Source organism: Octopus bimaculoides, chromosome 6, assembly GCF_001194135.2.
Source record: "Octopus bimaculoides isolate UCB-OBI-ISO-001 chromosome 6, ASM119413v2, whole genome shotgun sequence".
Classification (NCBI taxonomy): Eukaryota; Metazoa; Mollusca; class Cephalopoda; order Octopoda; family Octopodidae; genus Octopus; species Octopus bimaculoides.
The window spans coordinates 4,519,574-4,527,074 of record NC_068986.1 but is presented as its reverse complement, the minus strand read 5'-3'; the positions used below and the strand labels follow the sequence as shown (position 1 = coordinate 4,527,074).

General features: G+C 33.6%; 1 protein-coding gene across 4 annotated transcripts in view; it reads right to left on the bottom strand.

Annotated features, from left to right (window-relative positions):
• LOC106875251 (protein-tyrosine sulfotransferase 1) overlaps nucleotides 1–7,501 on the bottom strand; it is a 503,452-nt gene that overhangs the window by 176,648 nt on the left and 319,303 nt on the right. The window lies entirely within an intron of this gene.

Sequence of the window (7,501 nt, the reverse complement as noted above, 5' to 3'; positions counted from 1 at the left end):
AAAAAAAAAAAAAAAAAAAAAAAAACAGGAAAAAATACTGAAACAAAACAAAAAAGCAAGTGTTGATTGATGATTACTGGTGTATCCATGCAATGCCCGGTAATAATAAACAAGCCGGCTGATACAAAGAATGATGACAGTGGTAACACATTAAAGAAGAAATATTCTATTCAATGTTTCCTACTACGGACATTTCTGCTGAGAATAATGATGAGATATTGCTATTACTTTCAGCAGCATCAGTCCAACACTAGCAGTGCCAATATAATGGTATTGTTGATGACACAACCACCACATCGCAGCGGTGATCACCACAACTGCAACTACAAGTAAGCTTGCTACGGCAGCAGCAGTAATACTTGTAGTAGTGGTAGTAGTGGTTGTGGTGGTACCAATCCAATCAGGAGTTGCACAACAGAAGAAAAAAAAAAAACAGCTGGATACAGTGCACTTTAATCTGTGCATGTGGTTAGCAAGAGGCTTTAAATATACGGTAGATGGAAGAAAAATAGATAAAAAGAATAAAAGAGCAGGAAAGCTATCATGGGACAAGAATGCGAAGGATTTCTTTTCTTGACAGGGCAGGTAACAAGGCTAGTTGGTGCAGCTGAGGAAAGAGAGAAAAATTTAGAGGAAACGAAATCCACAACCTTTATAAATACTCTGCTTGTATTTAAAGGTAGGGGTATAGGGAAGGGGACAGCTAAAAGTATGCCAAACAACCAAGTGCTCTTTAAAGAACACCTGGGAAATACCCTGCCAAAATAATTATGCTTGTCATAGCCTTCAAATCATAACACAAGATGGAGGTTTGTTTATATTGTTTTATCAAAGAAAATATACGGACTAGAAATTTATGCACACGTAATTAAAATGACAATTAAATCAACTGGGCACCTAAAATAATGGAATGTTATTTCCTAAAGAAATAGTTTTTGTACTAATAACGTCCTGACTCATTAATTATGCCATATCCGGACACCCTGTTTCATAGTCAATAATCTATTTATCACACTAGATACAAACTTCTTACATTTATAACTTTGATAAAAACTCAGATTATGAGATAAAAATATAAATAAAAAATAAAATAGTTGCAGGTGTGGGCATGTGGTTGCTTCCCAACCACATGGTTCCAGGTTCACTCCCTCTGCATGACACCTTGAGCAAATGTCTTCTACTATAGCCTCACACCAACCAAAGCCTCGTGAGTGAATTTGGTAGATGGAAACTGAAAGAAGCCCGTCATGTGTGTGTGTGTGTGTGTGTGTCCCACCACTGCTTGACCACTGGTGCTGGTGTGTTTACAACCCCGTTACTTAGCAGTTCGGCAAGAATCCAATAGAATAAGTCTCAAGTAGTGGGGTCAATTTATTTGACTAAAGAAATTCTCCAAGGTGACTGAAACAAGTAAACAATAAAAGGTAAATAAATAAACAGAAATACTGGGTAATTTCCACCCCACCAAAAAAAAACTGAAAGCAAAGAAAAAAAAAATTTTAATCAAAAATAATTCAATTAACAAATGGCTAAGTTAATTTATTGCATTGATTTGTATTGGGTTAATTAGAATTTTAAGCTCTGGACACACACGCACAGACACACACACACATAGATGCTTATTTAGCAAAACACCTGAATAATGTTTGAAGTATTCAAAGTATTTCAAATTACATTGCTTGTTGTTAGGTTTTAAACTTACTAAATGACATCGAGGTAGCAAAATTTTTACCAATTCGTGAATGTGACATCCCACTGAAGAAATTAAGTTGTATTCTTGGATAAAATAGTTTGCAAATTCTTGTATAACTGGATTCAGTCATTGGATAACAGCCATCTCTGGATTTTACTTGAGGTTATCAATCCCAGTGCATTTTGCAGTGTGGTGGATATGTTAACTTGATAAATATAGAGAATTATTAAATTACATTTTTGAAATTAAAAAGATGCTACTTGACACATTGATTTACACCTGTAACCATAAACACACACAGATACACACATAAATATAAAACATAATTATGTATGTGTGTGTCTATACACACACACGCATATATGAGGGTGTGCTGAAAACTATATCTGTGTATGTGTGTGTGTGTTCATGTACATATCTGTATATTTGTACAATGTATATATTATATATGTGTGTGTGTATATTATGTATATATATATATATATATATATATATATAAAATAAAAGGGTAAAGGATTATTAATTTATTAATAAATTAATAATTAATAATTTTTACCAAGCACTTCGGTATGTAAACACCATTATAGGTAAAGAACTTATTTAAAAGTTCTTATACATTTATAAACATAATTAAGGGATCAGCAACAGTTGCTTCACCACAAACCGAAGTTCAGAAATAGCAGCTAAAGTGCTAAAACTCCAACAGATAGCATATATATGTTTATATATATATATATATATATATGATGGGCCGCTGAAAAGTTCCTAGCTTAGGACAAAAAAAATAAATAAAGGAGGGTCAGTTAATTATGATTTTATTCAACATATTCCCCTCTCAGATTCACACACTTATTGCAGTGGCCCTTCAGTTTTTCTAAACTCTATAAAAGAACTCAGAAGATTGGGCCACCAGCCAAGCTTTTCGTGATACCCTTAAAACCAAGAACTTTCTAGTACCCTCTTGTACATATATATACATATATCATTGTTATTTAATACCTGTTTTTCCATGCTTGCATGAATCAGATGGGATTTGTTGAAGTAGTTTTCTATAGCTGGATGCTCTTCCTATTGCCAACCCTCATCTGTTTCCAAGTAAGGTAATGTTTTCCATGGTCAAGTGGCTTTTCTATGGAAGACCAGAAATGAACAAATTTGCTTGTGTGACTTTGAGGCTTATGTACAACCATTACATGATGTCAAAGCAAGGGTGGACACACAAACATGCATACACATATACATGAATACATATATGCATATAATAAGTTTCGTTCTGTGTCTGTGTATGAAATCCATTTAAAGGGTATTCATTGACCCTGAGAGAGAGCACAAAGGACTTGATGAGGGGGCAGTGGGACTGAACAATAAACAACATAGTTGGGAAGTAATGTTCTAAACTACACAACCTTGTCTAAGCCTATTTGACATACCTATCTAACTATATATATAAATGGACATACACATACATATATATATACATGCATACATATCTGACTGCAGCCATTCTGGAGCACCACCTTAAGTCGAACAGACTGACCCCAGAACTTATTCTTTGTAAGCCTAATACTTATTCTATTGGACCCTTTGGCAAACTGCTAAATTACGAGTTTGCTCATGTATTATTATTTTGTGCAAAAGAAATCAAGGTCAGATATTTTTGACTACACCTTGTATAAATACATACATATATGCATACATATAAATACACAAATATATATGCTTACATACGCACACGTATATAAGCATACATACACACACACATATATGCATACATAGACACACATATATATGCATACATAGACACATATATATGCATACATAGACACATATATATGCATACACACATACACACATATGCATACATACACACAGATGCACATATATCAGGTCATCCCATAAGTTCTGTCCGATTTTACCTTTTTTAAAATTGAATGATATTTAATAGTATTTTAGAATGTTTAATGGAATTAAAAATTATTTTCATGTATTTGTGTACATTTAAACTAATTAAATTATTATTTTACAGAATAGTAGAATTAAAATTTCTTTGATTAAAACCCTTTCTAACATGGAATTATCCAAAGAGCATTTAAGGCACATAATGCTTTATGAGTGAGTACAAAAAAGGAAACTCTGCAGCCGAAGTGACTCGAAACATACACTCAGTTTATGGGAAAGAATGCTTGAATGAAAGAACTTGCAGAAGATGGTTTGCAAAATTCAGAAGTGGAGATTTCAGCCTTGAAGATGAAGATCGAACAGGACGTCCAGTTGAGTTTGATGATAAGCTCCTTGAGGCATTACTTGAAGAAAATCCTACATTATCAGTTGAAGAATTGGCAATAAAGCTAAGTTCAAACCATACCACTGTTCATCTTCAACAACTTGGAAAGTTTCCTAAAGTTGGAAAATGGGTGCCTCATGAATTGTCCGAAAGCAGTTGCAAATTGTCAGTTGACATCTGCTTTTCTCTCCATTCTTGTGAACTCATTTCAACCTTTTTGGATAGACTTGTGACTGGTGACAAAAAAATGGATCTTCTATCGAAATGTTAAACGTTGTAAACAGTGGCTTGGTAAAAAAGAAAAAGCTCAACCACAAATGAGAAGGGAACTTCATGGGGAAAAGGTTCTTCTGGGATTGCAAAGGAGTACTTCACTTTGAATTGTTACCACCTAATGCAACAATCAATGCTCAAGTCTACTGTCAGCAATTAGAGTGTTTAAACCAAGCTTATTGAATTGAAAAGGAGTGATGTTTCATCAGGACAATGCACGACCCCACACTGCAAAGACCACATCACAGAAGATCGAACAGCTTGGTTGGGAAAAAATTCCTCATCCACCTTATTCTCCCAACCTTGTTCCTTTAGACTATCATTTGTTTCGTAGTTTACAGAATCATTTGGTGGACATAACTTTTGCAAGCCATGAGGAGGTCAAAACTGACATTTCAGAGTTCTTTACTTTGAAACCAACATTGATGGGATTAAAAAGCTTGTAAATAGATGGAAGGAAGTCATAGATAATCAGGGAAAGTACATTGAGGATTAAATTTCAATTAAATATAACATTTGATCACTTGCTTTCTTTATTCAAAATTTGGACAGAACTTATGGGATGACCTGATGTATCCATTCATATATATAACACATATATTCATTCATATATACACACACACACATATGTATATATGCACATATGTATATATGCACATATGTATATACAAACATATATATATTTACATGCATGCATATATATATTTACATGCATGCATGCACACACACACACACACACAGACACAGACATATATATATATATATATATATATATATATATATATATATAGGTGAAGGATTAAAATTAATCAAAAGACATACTTATTATTTCTACCTGTTGGAAATAGCAGTCAAAACTCTTATTTAAATCGCCAAAATACACTGAAATCCTTAAGTTATTTAATCCTATTTTGGGGGCCTGCAATCGTCTATATTATTGATTCTGTTATTATCATTTTTAAATTGTTACACTAGATAATAACAGAGTCAATGATATCTTTGCAAATTATTTTCTTGTGAATTTTTTCTCTTGAATTATTGGCTCCATATTGAAATATATATATATATATATATATATAGCTTAAATTTTTATATATATACATATATGAAAATAATAGCAACAGAAGCAGTATTTATTTCAAAAGACAATCTTTATACTCCAACTTAATGTGGATGTTATGTGAGAACTTAGAATACTGCATTATTTACCTTAGGAGGACCTCTCATATGGACCTGTGGTGCATAAATACACTTGTATTGATATTGTTAACAGGGGGAGTTCTTGTCTGTCAAATATATATATATATATATATATATATATATATATATATATATATGAGAGAGAGAGAGAGAGAGAGAGAGAGAGAGTAATCCCTCTGTGATAGGTGAAAATACACAAAAGAGAAAGAGTACTGTACTGTATATTTTTTTTAGTTACTTTTATAATTTGTATATATTTATCTTATTATAAATGCAAAACAACACTACGGAGGGACTGATGTAAGCTTAAATAATAAACTGTGATAGGTGAAATGCAATATGGCAAGGGATTACTGTATGTATGTATATATATATAATAATATTAGGGAATAAAAAATTTATTCCAACCTTACAGGCAAAAATCGGTATAATATTACACCGGGTTTCCTAATATATAATATATATGTATATTACTAATTTAGAGACGAACCACCACTCTACAACTCAGTCAACTCAGAACCCGCCCAAATCCATGCTGTGAAGCATATACCATCTTAATATATCTAAGATTTTAATCTAAAAATTTTAATTAAATAATATATTACATAAATAAATCATATAAGTCATATAAATAAATCATAGAAATATTAATTTTAAAAAATTTAAAAGTTAAAATTATAAATTGGACAGTAAAAATGAATACGATAATATACAGTAAAGAAGTATAGATGTAAAAAGTTAGTGCTAGTATATAGACTATGTGCGTTTCATGGCTGAAATAGGACTATATAAAATCATAAGCAAATTCTATCTGAGTTCATTAGAACGGGGAAATGATTTTACTCCCCAAATCAGTCACTCTTCATGTCAAATCCCTAAGAAAATACCTAAAATCATTCAAGGAATAAACATAAACATGAGAAATAAAAATGTATATATAAAGAGACAAAATCTGTAAACTAATCCCTACATTAACTGTATTAATATAATTATTAAGAGTTACAATCTAAAAGTATTGAAAAAGAGAAGCTGTATATCATAATTTTATAAACAATATTGATATCCGTCTTTTAGTAACTTTATACACTAACACATTGTTTTACTGTTATCTACTTATTCCATAATGTTTTAGCCTTGTTTACTATAGGATCAAACCCCAAACCATGTGGTTGAGAACTGAACTAAACCCCAACTCTATCAATTATCTTGAATTTTAAATATCTAAGCATGTTTACGTGTTTGTGTGCCTGAATGCATATGTATGTATGTATGTATGTATCTATCTATCTATCTTCATTCTTTTACTTGTTTCAGTCATTTGACTGCTGCCATACTGGAGCACCACATTAAAGGGTTTTCTTTTAAGTCGAAGAAATCAACTCCAAGACTTATTCTTTGTAAGCCAAGTACCTATTCTATCAGTTTCTTGTGTTGAACTGCTAAGTTACAGGGATATAAACGCACAAACATCGGTTATCAAGTGATGGTGGTGGGGACAAACAGACACAAAGACACACACACATGACTGGCATCTTCCAGTTTCCATCTACCAAACCCACTGACAAGGTTTTGGTCAGCCCGAGTCTATAGTAGAAGGCACTTGCCCAAGGTGCCATGCAGTAGGACTGAACCCAGAACTATGTGGTTGGGAAGCAAGCTTTTCATCATACAGCCATGCCTGCACTTGTCTATGTATCTATTGTCGTCGTTGTTTAACATCCGCTTTCCATGCTAGCATGGGTTGGACGATTTGACTGAGGACTGGTGAAACCAGATGGCTACACCAGGCTCCAATCTGATTTGGCAGTGTTTCTACAGCTGGATGCCCTTCCTAACGCCAACCATTCAGAGAGTGTAGTGGCTGCTTTTACGTGTCACCCGCACGAAGGCCAGTCAGGCGGTACTGGCAACGGCCACGCTCATCTCACTCGAGAAACCTCATGTGTCACCCGCACAAGAGCCAGTCCAGGGGCACCGACAACGATCTCGCTCGAAAAACCTCATGTGTCACCTGCACAAGAGCCGGCCCAGGGGCGTCGCCCGCACATGAG